Below are 16,287 nucleotides of genomic sequence, written 5' to 3'. Positions count from 1 at the left end.
TTGCCTAATAGCACAAAAGCGATCACATGCAGACACTGAAGCTGCATGAGTTGTGTATCTAAGCACTGCGTTGTAAGGGGACAGTTACCCATCTGGTTGTTGTGTACAGTAGTAGATGGCTGGATCAGACTTTACTTTCTCTAAGGTGCTGGACGAACACTACAGGCTGAATTTTTCTCTTTATTTATATTTTGCTCCGTGTGCGAAATCACCTCTGAGGCTGAATCTTGACTCCAGTAATAGTTTACCTGGGCAATTATTTCATGGCTCACTCACAAATTAAATAGTCTGGAAAGGAGTTTATGTTACGAATTTCAGAGGCTGGGATCCTAACCAGTTTTTGTGATGGGGCTGGTTGAAGTGGATACTTGTTTGGCGTGTTTCAACATTTGTAATGAGGAAATAAGGGAGGCCCAAAAGATTTTAGCTTTTTTGATTTATGCAGAAGGCAAGTTGTTTATTGAAAATGTTACCACCTAATCCATCTTGTCTGTAGTTTACAGCGTTGAGCTGTTTATTGTATTTGAATACTGTGGAGCTGCAGCTTTATTGATGCAGTTACATTTTGTAGTTCATTGGCTCTTGGGCGAGAGGACAGACAGGAAATTCTAGGTGCTGATTCCCAAGGGAGTTATCCAGTATGTCAGATTTAGGTAAATAATCCATAGCACCTTATGCACAAACCCAAATATTTACTAACTAGTAGTGTTTGTTTTCTGATGTCTTAGCTGAGTATGAGTTGGATCTGCCAATTGGGCAGGTCTACTTTAAACCAATATCTAGGCCCTGGGGTCCCTGTAATACACTATATTTAGTGATAAGAGCTCCTGGGTAATGTGGCCCTCAGAGAACAGTATTCTATAAAAGACCTCTGATCCTGAAGTGCTTCAGAGACTTTACATATACAGGAGTAAGGATATATATCACTCACAAGATGAGATGCAGCCAGTTCTGGGGTGGATCTCATCAGCTGCCTAACAACACAGAGCAATACTATTCAATGGTTTGAGGGCGAAAGCGAAGGGGAAAACTCCTTCAGTTGAATCTGCAGGAGTGAAGGGGGATGTAGGGTGGCAGAATGTATTTACTCAGATTGGAATTGGCAAAGACAGCCAGATTATCACCCCCTACTCCCAACGGGAGAAAATCCCACAGGATCTTTAATTACTTTAGTTGCTGTCTCAGCCAAAAAACAGCACCAGTGACCCCCTTACTGCCATGGTGGGACATTGGTTCAGAAAAAGCATCACCTACTGACTTGAGAGCACTGCTTGGGTTTCTTGTGTGTGTCTGTCTGTCCCATAGACATTCCATCTAGGCCCAACCCTGCTAAGCTGGTGAGATCCAAGCAGCAAGTGGACACTGAATTCTGAATCGCCTTTTCCAGTTCGCATGCCAATAAGGTGCTTTGTGTTTGTCGGGATCAGAATATCTGAAAAAATGTTTGTTAATTGTTCTTCCTAATTTCCCTGGAGAGAGAACCTGTTCCCAGGAATGGGGACATCCTGGCAGGGCCTGAGTTACAATGTTCCAAAATAAATAGTGATAACACCCTGAAACTGAAAAGAGTCACTGGGGATTTTTCACTTCTATATCCTAGTTTTGGGATGCAGGGCTTTACAGGTGTGCATGCCCCAATCCTGCAAACACAGAAGCCCATGCATAACTCGACACACATGTGCCTTCCCATTAACTTCAGTGGAATGATTCATGTAGGTCAAATTACACACATGCTTGAGTGTTTGCAGGACTGGCGTCTGTCGTGATTCGGTCCACTGGGTTACAGCATCCCTGTTGGTTACAGTAGAATTACTTTGGGCACTAAGAGAACTTGAATCTGATAACGTTTAGGGCACAAGGTCAGGCCCGTCTGTTTACACAATGGGTGATTGCAAGGTTTATGTGCAGCTTATCCTTGGGGTAAGTCTCTGTGTGTGTTGTTTGCGGATGTTTTGCACATGATCCTGGAATCAGTGCATCTAAAAATCTAACTAAATAACTATCTCCAACGTACTGGTCAGGCTATGGAATCGGCCAGGTTAGCAGTGGAAAAGCCCTGTTAAATCGCATCCTCCCCGCAGGTTCAGGATTGTTCCATGGCTCTGTTCTCTGTGCTTTTGCAGTCCTCCAGTTTTAAGCATTTGTAGAGATGGAGCATCCAGACTCTTCCTTAAGATCCAGTTCCACAGCCTAATGGATCCCTCCATTAGAAATCTTTGCCCGTAGAGTCCCCTCTTCAATTCTCTCTCTCCAGACCCTGCTTAGATTTTTTTTTTAAATGGTGGCTGTTATTTTAATGTAGGTAATAAATAATAGCACCTACAGGTCCCACCTGAGATCAGGACCCCATTGTGCTTGGCGAGGCATAGTCCTAGAATAAGACACAATCCCTGGCCGAAGGGCTGATGCCAAGGATCATAGTATGCTCTGCTTTGTACCCCTCTGCAGACGTCTAGTGATAGGCCCATTTCACTCGAGGCTGAATCCTGCACCTGTGCCCCTGGGTGATTAGCACCCACTGCTGTTTCTCCCCGGGGCTCCTTGAGAAGGAGGCTTCTCTCTCAGGAGCTGTGTAACCAGATAATGTTTGCAGCCACACAGTTCAGCCTTTTCAAAACAAAATATTATTTATTACTCAACAGGAACACAGTAGGGAGAATTGGGTAAAACAACAAAGGCCAACATGCATGAATCGTACCGACACTTTGTTCTTTCCTTGCAAGGTTTGGGCAAGTTGCAGTCAGCCTAGACACCCCTCCACCTGGCCTGGGAGAGCCAGACAGCCTGCTCAGCATCCTCTTTGTGCATCCCTGTCAGAGATTCACCTCCTGCTCCTGCTGCCCACTCACCACCCTTCCTCTCTAGCCGGGGGAATTGTAATGGTTTAGTGTCCCTTTGATCCTAGGCTTGGGCCTGGGAAAAATTAACCTGCTGGCTGAGCTGGAGACAGACAGATGGGCATTTCCCAATTAATAACACCCCAATTTCCCCTGTCCCCACCATTGCTCCCTGGAAGACCCATGGTATTATCTCTGGAGGTACCGTCTCTCCATCATTGTTTTGTTTCCTGTCTGTTTCCTTCCTCTGATTTAATGCCATGGAATCAGGGAAGATAATATCAAGCAGACAAACTGGGACACACATAATTATTAATAGAAACAATAGAGGAATCTCCCACACTCTCCACAGCAAGTCAATAGAATATAGAGGCTTTCATAGCTAAGTGGTCTGTTTGAATCCAGTCAAAGTCAGTACAAGTTACAATCTGATGGCTTTTTCAGTGGCAAATGTGTGATGAGTTTGTGACACCTAAGTCCAGTTTGCAGTGGAGAAGTGTTGGCACTAATTGGAACCCTTGTTAGCGGGGATTGAAAGCTAGACGCCCTGCTCTGCTGAAACAGCAAAGAATCCTGTGGCACCTTATAGACTAACAGACGTTTTGGAGCATGAGCTTTCGTGGGTGAATTCACCCATGAAACCTCATGCTCCAAAACATCTGTTAGTCTAGAAGGTGCCACAGGATTCTTTGCTGCTTTTACAGATCCAGACTAACACGGCTACCCCTCTGATACTTGCTCTGCTGAAGAATTGTTCCCTCCAGGTCAGGTCTGAGAGTTGTTAGCAGAGTTTGATGCATGTTTGTGTGGGGAGCTCTCCCCACTGCTGCCCTGCTCTGTGGTTAAACAAAGGCTTTCTGTCTCCCAGGTTTTTAAACAGGTTCTGTGCACACTGAGACATTTAACAGCAGTATAAAGAAGAGGCCCTTAGCCTCCCAGCGAAATGTCCAGTGCTGACTGAATGAGTGAGCCTTTAATGATTGATAATTGACTAACCTTGCTGGACGCCTGGGCTGTCTCACATTCCTATGCAACTTTAACAACCTGCACCCAACCCTCCTTCTTTGGCACTCGGCTCCCTTTAGATTTACCGCCAGAGGCGCAGAGCACAGCTGGGGAGACAGGAGACTGCACCATCTCCCACCCCCTCCACCACTGCCCTCAGGCCAGCCTGGTGAAACGGGAGATGGCAGAGAAGGAGGGTGGGGAAAGGGACAATCTTCCTGTAACGGATGGATGGATCTCAGCTTGGGACCTGCTCAAGGATGTTGCATCTCAGGCTGTGTAGGTTGGGATGCACTCTCCGTGGAGTGCTCATTGTAATTCTCCGTCCCCTAGTATGTGGGTGAGATGGGATCATAGTCAGAGCATTGATTCCACCTCCTGAAACAGCAGGATACATCCCCTCTCCCCTCAGAGAGGACAGAGCAAGTAGGGCAGCACTCGGCATCTTCCTTTTCTAGTTTACATGCTGGCTGGCCAGCACTGGAGGCCAACGCTTCTTAGCCTCTCCCCAGACCGAGGACAGCCCAGAAAACAGCAGGGCGCGCTTTCCACACCTTCCCTCCCTACATGGCATGCCTGCAACCCGTCTTGTGCCTGACCCCCAGGGAGAGTTTGGTCTCTACCACCTGCTTAGTCCTCTGCGGAGACTACCAATAAAGGGATCCGCAGGTGCTGAGTGTGATGCTTCTCTGTGCTGTTTGGTTTCTTCAGTCCAGAAGCTGAGACTATCCTAAGAGAGTCAGGCACCCAGTGTTCACTGAATCTCCCTTAGGAAATTCCTCCCTCCCATAGGCTCCTTTGAACAACCCGCCCCTGGTTAACAAATGGCTGTAGAGGCAGGATGGGTCCGGTGGTTAGGCCACTAGCCAGGGATTTAGGAAACTCGAGTTTAAATCTCTGCTCTGTCACTGCACCCTGCACGACTCTGGGCAAGTCAGTTAGCCTCTCCATGCCTTAGTTTCCCCATCTGCACAGTGGGGATAACTACCTTGCCTCATGTGGCTGTGTGAGGATAAATGCAAAGCTTGTGAGGTGTTCAGGTCAGGTTCCTACCAGCAGATAAATAGATTCAAAGGAACATTATACAAATCGTGTGGCTAGGCTAATGATTTATATGGATCCAGACAGAGATAAAAGCTGCCCTGTCTTATTCTTAGGAGCACATGCAACAGCTTTGAAAAGAGAGGCCATCAAGCTAGAGCCAGACACTACCCCACCAGCAGTCCCCCCACCCCCCAAATCTCAGCATGGCTCTGACCCTCTTCCAAAAGGCAGAGTAAACAGACAGGTCTTGCTTCGTGCCGGGAAGATCAATAGACCCTGTGGGGAGGGGAAGGAGAGAAGTGGGGATAGAAGGATGAGACTTGGAAGCCAAAGCTCATGGATTTTGGAAGCCCGATTCCATTTAATTGTTACTGGGCATCCAAATCCAGCTCTGAGAAACCTCCCCTGTAAAATGTACTCGTGCTCCTGGGGCCAGGTGTTGTTTGGTAAAAGGCCAGCAGTTCTCACTGAACTCTTGTGAAAATCTGGCCCTGCTGCAGGTGCTGGGCCCTTCTGGCCTTTGGCGCACCGAAAGCCCCATCTCAGCTGCCAAGGTTCATTGTTCTCTGGAATCCTACACCAATCTCGATTAGCAGGTGGATTTAGACCTTGAGCTTTGACTGCAGGTGATAGCTTGTTTTCGCTTTCTTGCCGTCTATGGGAGATGGGTCCTTCCCCCTCGAATGATTCCCCTGGCAGCATGAAGCTTTACGTACTCTGTTCTGCTCTATGCACTGGGCACGCGCTTGGATCTGTTCTGGTCAAACGATGGTCCCCAGGACAGTTTGGTTGGGTCCCCGGATCCTCTAGGAAACAACACACACCTTTGAGAGCCCCACCTCCCTCTGCATGCTGTTCGAAGGGGAGAAGCTTCCAAATCCAAAAGGGATTCCCACATCATGCTGTCCTCCGTGTGCTCAGTTGGGGCGGTCAGGAAACTGGGGAACCCCTGTGATGGTGCAGGGCTGAGCCAGGAAGCTCACAAGGACGGATCAGGTCAGCCCCTGGCATTAATTATTCTCTTTCCCTCCTTATCGCCCCAGCCTCTGGGGGATTCCTCTCTGTGCTAGCCTAGCATGAAATACAAATCTGCCCTGGCCCAGCTTGTTCTGAAGGTGACCTTTAAACTCATGCCACAGCAGGGATCTGCCACACTCAGACCTCTCCTGAGCCTCCCTGAGTCTCAGCAGCAGCTGTTAAATGTTAACTCAGCTTTCCAGAGCCCTGCCTGCTGGGCCCTGGGAAATGCAGCGAGTGAGGAGGGGCAGGGGCTACTCTGAGTAGTGGGGTGGGTAAGAAATGGGTGGGGACAGGAAATAGGGGGGCCCTGCTGGCTTCCTCAACTAATGGGCCTGGAGATAAATGTATCCACGGATATGTGTTTGGTGCAGTGGTTCCCAGCCTGCCATGCTCTGTCACAGAGCTTGGGCCCTTGCGATGGCGGCAGCCACCCTGGGGAGGGCTAGAGGGACTGAACCGAAGGAGTCGGACACCCATTGCCTCACCAGAGTCCAGTCGATGCTCCTGTCGGAGTCAGGTACTGCCCCAGAGCGCTGGCAGGGCAAGGCAATGTTAGCAGCTGCACTCTGGCAGGCTGGAGGGGATGGCAGCAAAGCCGCGGAGTGAGGAATGGTGCCAGGGAGCTGGCAGGAGGAAGGGGCAGAGAACACAGAGGAAGCTGAGACCAGGCTTAGCACAAGAGAGAGCTGCAGACAATGACATCGAGTTTAGGAGCCCGGGGCTGGACAGCACATTGGAGCCCCCCAAGGGGATCAAGGAGACGGCTCCAAACTCAGCCCCCCACTCAGCCCCTTTGTGCCAGGCCAGAATGCCTCGCCTTTTGACATTTAGCACAAACCTTTCCCGGGACAAGGGACACGTCAGGAGCAGGCTGTGCAGACACATCCTGTGACCCAGAGCAGGCGGGAGGCTGCTGGACGCAGCTGGCTTTACGCACAAGGCATGCCGTTGCTGGGCAGCTGCTTGGCCCCAGGCAAGCTGTCAGTCAGGCCGCATGGGGAGTGATCTGTTTGCTGTCCCAACTCACAGGCCGAAGGCTGGGGAGGGTTGGTAATTTAGCACTGCGGAGGTGGGGTAGGAACAAGGAGATTTAGGAACCTCTCCCTGAAGTAACAGTGTGTCTGTGACAAAGAGAGAGGAGGCAAAACGGCATCTCGCTGAATCTCTGTGCGGATCAGGTTTTTCCAACCTGGATTTAAAGTCCCCAAGCCTGCAGGCTTCCCAGCCCAACCCAGGCTAAATCCCTGATCCCTGCTGCTCAGTCACGTAGCCGATGCTGCCCAAGCTTGGCCCGAGCTTTTCAGGAATCTGACAAATGGAATCCTGGCTCCCGTGATCTGTGACGAGCAGCCAGTGAGCTTCTGCTGTAGGGTCACCGGGCCAAATGCCAGCACTGCTCTTCGGGGTGTATGACAAGGCAGTTTGCTTTTACTGTGAGGGACTTGTGGGGCACAGAGTGAACCTCAAAGGCTCAACAACTGCTGCCCCTTTTCTTCCTCCCCACCCCCACCTCAGTAGCTAGCAGAGAAATGTTTGCTCCCCCTCCTATTTTTTCCCATAATTCTGCATCCTGAAGAATTAAACAAATCCACAAGGCTACCAAATGGGAGGTGAGAGCAAGGGGGGCAGGGGGTGAGTCAGGACTCCTGGGTTCTATTCCTGGCTCTCCGCATGACCTGTTGTGTGACTTTGGGTCAATCAGGTCATCATTCTGTGCCTCAGTTTCCCTACCTGCCAAATGGTATAACTTTTCAGCACTTGACAACTGCCTGCTGCGCATACCTTAATTTAAGCTTAAATTCATTAAAATGGGGATAATAAGCCTGGAGTCTGGGAGTGTGGAGAAAGTTTGTTCATGTGTACAGGACTTTGAGATGCTCATATGAAAGGCAAAGGGACATGAATATAAAATTCCCCAGTGATCAGTCCTGGGGCTCAATACCCCAGCTGGTGGAAAGTTTGGGGGGAGGGCAGGGGATACCAATCAAGCTGATTGAAGGGAAAGCACCTGGCTTGGACGAACTAGTCTCTGTCCCTCTGTCCCTCAGTTGTCACTCCCTGCTCTTCCCTTCCGATCCCTTGTATTTGCCAGCCTACATTCTCTCCTGGGGAATCAGGTACATGTCCATTTTACCTGTGCAAAGTCATCACTTGCCTACACAGTCCAGACTAGGTGGGGGTGGGGTACTGTTTGCACACCCACTCGTGCAACAGTAGATGTGTGTGTGTGCAGGGGGGGGATGCTGGGATAGCTGCAAACCACCCCCAGGAGACCAAGGGGGACAGATCCTGAGTGAAGACCCTTTGGATAACAGAGGTAGCACAGGGGCAGTGCGGCCCAGGGGTTATTGATTCCCATCCATCTTGCTTCCGAGGCAGAGTTGCCCCGTCTCTCATGGCTGCGGGTGGCCCAGGCTGTTTGCTGGCTTGCCTAAGAGGCGCTGTTAATTTGAATCTGCCCTCCGCCCAAGCGCCAGATGAGAGCTCCAGAGTCAGGCCCCCCATTCAGCTGGGCCATGCAGGCCTGAGGCCTACCGCCGTCGGTCGCTAGGAGACTGGCTACCGACATCCAGAGAATGCCTGGCCGTGGGGAGTTGACTTTATTACAGGCCCTCGCGGGCCATTGTCCCCTGTAGAGACCCCGCTGCGGACTGAATGCTGGGAATGAGATGTCCTTAGCACGCCTGCCTCTTTGGGGGGGCGGGTGGGAGAAGCCGAGGAGGAATGGTGCTGTGGTGCCACCCCCCGCCATTGTGGAGGCCAACGGCGAGGGTTGCCAGTTTTGGTTGGATGTATTCCTGGAGATATCATCACAACATAATCTTTAATTAAAGATTAATCTTTAATTCCTGGAGACTCCAGGTCAACCCTCCTAAGGATATCCAGCAACTCAGCTGCTTCCCCAAGGGGAAACACATGCCCCCCAAAGAAGTTTTCCCTCTGTACTATCCTGATGGGCCACCCACCCGACTGCGCCTAAGGGAAGACCCTGTTCCTCCAACAAGCTGGTGCAGCCCATTAGTCAGCTCCCCACCATGCCTGATCCACAGAGGATCTGTCTTGCTTAAACGTAGCTCTGGAGGTTCCCCGGGTCAATCGGTGGGGTGTTGGCCAAGATGGCAGCTGTCATAGAAGTGGGACCATATCCTGGATTTGAGGTTGAAGTATGGCGGGGGTCCAGCTCAGAGGAGGACCAGTAACACGCATGCACCACTGGGTTACACCAGCATCTCTGTGGGAATTGGGTCTCTCTGCCCCGTGGACTGGATGCGTCTAGGAAAACATCACACATTCCAGAACTTCAAACGGGACTTGGCTCTGAGTTTCTGGTGCCTTATTGTCTGTGTGTTTGTTGTACTCAGGCCCTGGCTCATCTTTAAGAAGTAAAATGTTCAATATTTATTATCCTCTTGCAGCTATTTTACCCCCGTTTGGTTCTGATCACTTATAAATATTGGGGCCCAAAATGGACATGGTGAAGAATCTTGGCTTGCCCCCTAGGTGGCACACACTGCCCTGGGCAAGCAGAGTCAGGGTGATGGCCCGTCGAGCCCACGCCCTCCTGGCAGGCCTGTGCCACCCTGGGTGAGCGGACAGCAGGCAGCTCACAGCGTATGGTGACAACCACAGCGGTTGCAGGAGGCAGGGCTGGGGAACAGCTGCATCAGGGCAGGCGAGGCGGAGGTGTGTCGGGGAGGGGAAGCTTGGCTCCACAACATTGCATCAGTCCTTTGCCTTTTTAAACACGCCCAACCTGAAAAAGCGGTTCCGTCAAAAACGGCAACCGCCTGGGGGTGACCTGCTGCCTCCATCAGTCGGGGAGACAGGGTGAGGCAGAGCCTTGGCCGTACTGCCCTGCGAGGAGTCTGTGGTAGCAAGGGGGACCTCAGGTGGGAGCACTTATCTCCCTGAGCCACCAGGTCCTGTATTTCTGTCCCAACCCAGGGATTAACATTGTCTAGAAATCGCCCTGCGCTAGCTCAACCCCAAGGTATGGGTTGGAGGCAGGAATTGCAGGAGCCAGTTTTCTGCCCCGTGCTATGCAGGAGGTCAGAGTAGACAATCAGGATGGGCCCTTCTGGTTTTAAACTCTGTGAATCTGCCCAAACCAAAGGGGCACCAAGGCCTCTGGTATCCTATGACCACAGCTCAGCAGAAAGAATGAAGAGCCCCAGCACAGAGACTTATCTCCAGGTCGACTGTTCCCTCACAGATGCAACAGACACCCTCCTGGCTGACACAATGGGGACTGAACTGGAAACCGCCAGCCCTAAAAGCAGGAGTTGCTACAGCTAGAGCTAAAGATTCATAGCTGTCTAGGGGGAGGTTGTAACAACTCACATCATATCACTTAGAACTCCCTCAGGCACGACTTGCTTGGGCAGAAGCTGGGGTACAAGGGTCTCCCCTGTTCCCAGAGCGTCCCAGCAGGGAAAGCCACAGGTGGGGTTTCAGGGAGGGATAAACAGACACGCCTCTGTTTCTCTCCCTAAATGATGGACTGAATAGCTTAAAATATTGTCCTCCATGTACAGCACACCTTAAAGCTGGGCCCGAAGCTGACTCCTTCCTGGGCTGCAGCCCTGTCTGGTGAGGGGAATGTTTTCTCTCCGGATAAATGGTAACAAGGGGGTAACAAGTAAAATTGCAGTGGTATGTGAACGCTAGACAGCCTGTTGGCCTTCATAGCTTCCCCCCATCAAGCCCAAGAACCAGACTGACTTGCCACTACTGACGCTGCTCAGCACAGCGGGTACAGAGACAGAGATGCTGGGCCGAGCACATTAACGGCCTAAGGGTGGTTTGCTGACCCCAGTGCAATGAGTTTGTTGGGTCTCAGCTGAGTTCCTATTGGGCAAACATCCACCTCACACAAAACCCACCATCCTGTTTGGGATTAATTGACCTATGGCCTCTGTTACCGGAGCACCTCAGAGTCTTTTAATGTATTTGTTCTCACACCCCCATGAGGCAAGGCCATGCTATTATGCCCATTTTATAGATGCGGAAACGGAGGCAAGGAGAGGCTAAGCGACTTGCCCATGGTGAGATAGGAAATCGAGGCCTGGTCTCCTGAGGCCCAGACTAGAATCCTAACCCTAGCATCAAGTTTCCCCTCATTTCATACAGTGGTGATAGAGATTGTCCCAACGCCCTTCATCTTCCAACTCCCCTCCCCCAGTGATCAGCACAACCTCAGCTGGGGATGTTGGGCAACCAGGTGGGTGTGTATTAAACCTGATGCGTGTGCTCACTGACCCGAACCAGAACTCACAACCCTTTGGGGTCTGATCCTTATGGTTTGGGGCCATCTGCCATTGCCATTCCTCAGAGAAGCAACTGTTCCTAGTTTTGTTTGTCTGGGGTGGGCTCTGACCAGCAGCTCTCTTAACAATTGAGTCTTTTTTATCACACCACTTGGACTCTAGGAGAAAATCCCGCATCCCTCTAGCTCCCCCGGCCCTCTCACTGCACACTTAATGCCAGCCACTGACACAGGGATTTGAGAGCCATCTGTAACATCAGAGTGAGCCACGGGAGTGAGTGTTTCTATGATCTGAGGGACTCTGGGTATCCCTCTCTGGATGTGATTAGAAATGGAGCCCTCGCGTGCCCCTCCAGTCCGGTGGCTTCCTCCGGAACCGCCTGGGTTTTTTAAACCAGCGTCTGCTGGCTGGGCTTGGGTTACAAAACCCATGTCTCTGATTTCATGAGCTGCAGTTGGACAGAACTTGGGTTTAATTGCTTCAGTGCCTGGCGTGTGTGTGTGTGGGGGGTGGGAGTTAAGAGGGATTTGTGCAAAAATTATGTACCTCTGATACTGCATCAGACACAGCCATATCCCGGGCACGACTGCCCCTCCAGCGCTGTGTGCTGCAATGCCCCATCTGCCAATGGCCCTCCATGCACAGCTTCCTCTCCAGTGCCGCAGCATGCATGCCTAGGGGAAAACATGCTCCTCTATAGCTTCTCTTGCACCCCATCAAAGTGCAGCTGTTGCAATGGAGCACTGGCTATTTAGCAGAACTCTGGCAGCAAGGGGGTTAAAGTTACATTGGCCACTGTCTGCATTCACCCAGGTATCTGTATGTGTGTTGGAAAGAGAGGGGCTATAGGAATCATTCTATTGCCAACCTCCTCCCTCATGGACCAGGTTTGGAAGTCCGTCTTCATCTGAGAATGAGGATGACGGACAGGTGGATGGTGGGGAAGAGGGAGAAAGCTTCTCCAGAAGTTCTGATAAATGCTTCAAAGTTTGGATACTTCTCCAAACTTTCGAGGCTTGTGTCTGCAAAATCCAGGTGGAGAGTAGGTAGGACAGATTCTGGATCTGTTTTGGTTCCTATCCGGTGGCACTCTCCTGCCTCCCAGTATTTCAATGGCACGAGCCTGGAAACAGGTAGAGAGCAAACACAATGGTCTCCCAAAGCGTTTCAACTTCTATGGGAAGTTGGGGGTTCGGTTTGAGTCTGGGGCCACGCTTCAGTGCGCCCGGTGGTTTCAATCCACATGTAAGCCCCACCCTTGATTATCCAACTCCAATGAGCCATCAGCATGGCTGTAAGGATTGTTTACCAGGAGCCTTGCAGAGTCAATTTCCCGCCAAGGAGGCTTATCTGATCAAATGCCAGAGCACCAGTGGCAGCGAGCTGGCGGGAGCAAGCCACCTTTTCTCCCTGCCGGATGACTGATCATGGCATTGCTTTCCCTGCGTGTCTGTCTGCAGGGAGGGACCCTGGGAGGGAAGTACATGCAGCGCAAGGTGCTCTTCCTTTCTGCTGGCCAATCAGAAAAATGAGGTCTTAGATCACCTGCCCTAAGATGTGTTTTATAAGTGGTGTTTCCTTTGTTGGGTGCACATTGGGGAGCCAATAGGGGCAATGCTATAGGGGGATGTTGGGTGAGGCAGCCAGTGCCAGCCTAAGAGTTCTCTTCCCACTGGCACATGGTCAGGTTTGTAGATGCAGCACCCTTGACTGGCGTTCGTTCTGCCCATGCCAACGCATCTTATGCTTGTAGGTGTAACCCATGGCCACGCGGTGTGATGCTCTGTCTCCCTCTCGTGGTGGCTGGGCAGGCAGACGCTCAAGCTAAGATCCGGAGATCCCTCATCTGATCCCCGCAGCTGACAAACCACCAAAGGGGATTGCATTACATAGAACTGCAGCTCCCTGAACAAGTGTGAACAATAGGCCAGGACCCGTGAGCCAGCGGCTTGGAATTGGAGTCTGTATCCAGATCCCAGTATCTCCCATGTTTGAACTTTGGTAACAGAGGAGCTAGTTAGTTAGTTAGGCTCTGAAACCCCTGCCCCCAAAGTGGGGTACCTTGTATTGGCAGGGCGTGGGGGCGCTGTTTAGTTCCATCTTTAGACAGAGCTCTCTGGGGAAGGGACTTTCTCTTGCTCTGTGTCTGTGCAGCACCTCGCAGGATAGGGCCCTGATCTCGGCTGAGACGTTACCCCAATACATGTACCAGTCTCTTTGTTGAACCCCAAGCTGGTTTTGATGGTCTTGTTCTGATTCTGACTGAACCTTCTGCAGTAAGGGAAACTCACAGGGCTGATAAGTGTGTTCCTGGGCAAACAAGAGGTTTGCACAAACATTTGTGAGTCCAGACTCCTCGTTTGACTGGGATCGCACAGTGCACCAATCGCAGAGGCGTGAGTAGAACCAGGGAATCCTGTACAAAGACTCCTGACACTGACCGGACTCTGCTGCAAACTAATCTGAGTCCACTTGTCGTGCAAGCCCTGTAGATCCAGAATCACGTATTGGTTTTCCAACGACTTCCAGCCACCTGGAGCAACTGCTCTGCAGCAGCACTGTGCTTTTATCCTGGTTTGAAGTGTAGATCTGAACAGGGAACAAAGTTGAGGTGCAGGGTTCCTATCCTGGGCTCTTCTGGAACCTGTTTCAACCCAAAAGACTTAGCTTCCAAACCAGCTAACCTTGGAGGTGTAGTGCCATAGGAGTAACAATCTCCAGTCCCTTCCGACATTCCGCTCAGCGCAACACCCACGAGAACTGGATAGTTGGGCCTGTTTGGAATAGCCTGCTTGTTTATCACCCTGTCTCTTTCCTTTCTCCCCCCTCCCATCTGGGGGGCTCTTCTAGGGAGCACAGGATAGGAACTTCCTTGGAATTGGAAGGCAGTTCGCTAAGGCTTTTCAGTTTGAACGTGTGCACACCCTTGGTCTCCAGAGCAGCAGGTGTGACCAAGCCAGGAGGAGGTGGTGATGCTGCGTGGGTTTGTGTTACTGTGTGTTTCTTTTCTCACTGGGCCGATTTCCTAGCCCAGCTCCACCCCAGCCCTGCTACAGAAGAGGCAGCAAAACTGAGAGCTTTGAAGCCAGCGTAACTGGGTTACGTAATGCCTGGGGCCCTTGGAAACCTGGCTGGCATCCAGCCCGCAGCGGTTTGGGGTGCCCACCCCGTGCTGGCTGTGTGCATCAGGACTGTTTTGTTTGGGGCAGCCGGGATTTTAGGAAACATGGCGCAGGGGTGCTGAGCTGATGCCAATCCAGGGGTGTGCGTACCTGTCCCTTAGCTACGATTGAAGGATAGTAATAGTGTGGTGCAACCCATCCTAACCACCGCATACCATCCTAGGGAAGTAAAGCAGGGGGACCCCATGGCATATAAACAGGGCGCATGACAGGAGCCGGGGAACGGATACTCTGGGGTCAGAGGGGAAGGATCTAAACCAAGTGGTTCCCTGTGCCCCTGGGAGGAGCCATGGAGGCCCATCAAATACTCTGTCCTCGGTTACTCTCAGCAGAGCTAAGGGCTCATACCCACCAGTGATTCAAGCAGCAACATGGAAACATCCCCCCAGTTTCTGGGGTGGGAGGGGGGAGCAAACTCTCTCCCCGCCCCAGCCTGGGAAAGTGAAACTAGCTCATTTGGCTGGGCATCCCCAGGAACAAAAGAGCAGGGCCAGCGGACAAGCAGCATGGCTGGGGAACGGGAATGGGAACGCTTCAGTCTCGCACCTGGGAGGCTGTTCGGACCAGTATGGTCCGGGGTGAAAGGGCAGGGAATGGTTAGTGGTTAGTGGTTGGAGCAGGGGACTTGGAAGCCGGCTTTCTGGCTCTGAAGGGCGTGTGATCTCATTACTAAAGCTCAGGAGTGGGATCCAGGGCTCCTGAATTTCTGTTCTCCAGCTGACTGGATGACTTGGGGCAAGTGCCGAATTTCTCCCTCTGTGAAGTGGGGCGGAAGGGACTCCCCTGCTCAGGGAGAGAGGAGAGTCACTCAGCCTTCGTGACCGGCAGGAAAGACGCTTTGTGGGCATCCGGATAAAACTCTCCTTGCTGGAGTTCCACGTTGACAGCTTCTGTCTAACATTAATTGACAGGAGCCTTTTGTTAGCTGATCACAATGGTGGGGGTGAGAGGTCCTGACACACAGAAGCCATCAATCCATTTGGCCTCCCACTGGGGCCTCCCCCACTCAGGAGGAGCTTTTATCTGAGGCAGTGAGGGGGCTGAGAATGGGGGCTGGGACCAAACAAATTGCTCATTTACAGGGTTGTGGCTAAACCCTATTGTTCTGCCTTGTGGTGGGGAGAAGTCATACAGGAAGCCCATAGGAAGCTGTTGAAAGCGCTCCCGAGATAAATGGATGTTACTTTAGTCCATGGCATTTCCTGTGGAAAGTGACACTTCCTAAACACGTCCGGCGTCCAGACCGTGTGGGGAGTGAGTCCGTGACCCAGAGGGTATTAATGCTGGCCTCACTGCGCTTCCAGAAGTTGGGGGCGAGGGGCTTCCAGTGACAGGAAATCCTGAACTGTCCCCAGAGCTGAGGGGGTTTAAACTTGGCTTGGATACTGAGCCTCAGTAGCCAACCGGGTGGGCCTCTCTCCCTCTCTGTCGGATTTCTAGAGATCAGCAGGGTTTGTAACAAACGTGGCACAGTGCACGGCTGTGCAGTGCTCCTCACAATCCTCCTGCAACTTCGAACCTGCTTTGCATCCGCTCCAACCCCTTCAAGATAAAAATAAACCCGGCACTTCGCCCAGATGCTCCATTGCACCGATTCCCGTCAGACCCTTCCTCTCTGTCCGGCACAAGTCTTGGCACAATCAACCGTTTCTCGACTCTCTGCTTTAAACGCAGCTTGACCCTGGCAAACACCAGCGAAAGGATTTTTTTTGGGGGGGGGAGTGGGGTGCTTGTAAATTCCTTTTTTGTAATCTCTCCAACAGGGTTTCTGCCAGGCTTTAGACAGCTGCTGCCTGATTTATAGCCACTCCGCAGTGGTTGGGTGTATGGTCAACCTTTGAAATGGTTAACGGGAACCTGCCTACAGATGGGCAGCTTCTGACCAAAGTGGGCTTCAGGAGGCAATAGAAAAGTCGGGGGATTTGCAGGAGG

At 51.6% G+C, this 16,287-nt stretch overlaps 1 protein-coding gene across 1 annotated transcript in view; it reads left to right on the top strand.

Annotated features, from left to right (window-relative positions):
- Window positions 1-16,287, top strand: part of ERBB2 (erb-b2 receptor tyrosine kinase 2) — a 38,807-nt gene that overhangs the window by 832 nt on the left and 21,688 nt on the right. The window lies entirely within an intron of this gene.

This window comes from Gopherus evgoodei, chromosome 23, assembly GCF_007399415.2.
Source record: "Gopherus evgoodei ecotype Sinaloan lineage chromosome 23, rGopEvg1_v1.p, whole genome shotgun sequence".
In the NCBI taxonomy this organism is placed as follows: domain Eukaryota; kingdom Metazoa; phylum Chordata; order Testudines; family Testudinidae; genus Gopherus; species Gopherus evgoodei.
The sequence above is the reverse complement of the archived record's forward strand: the minus strand, read 5'-3'. Positions and strand labels throughout refer to the sequence as shown.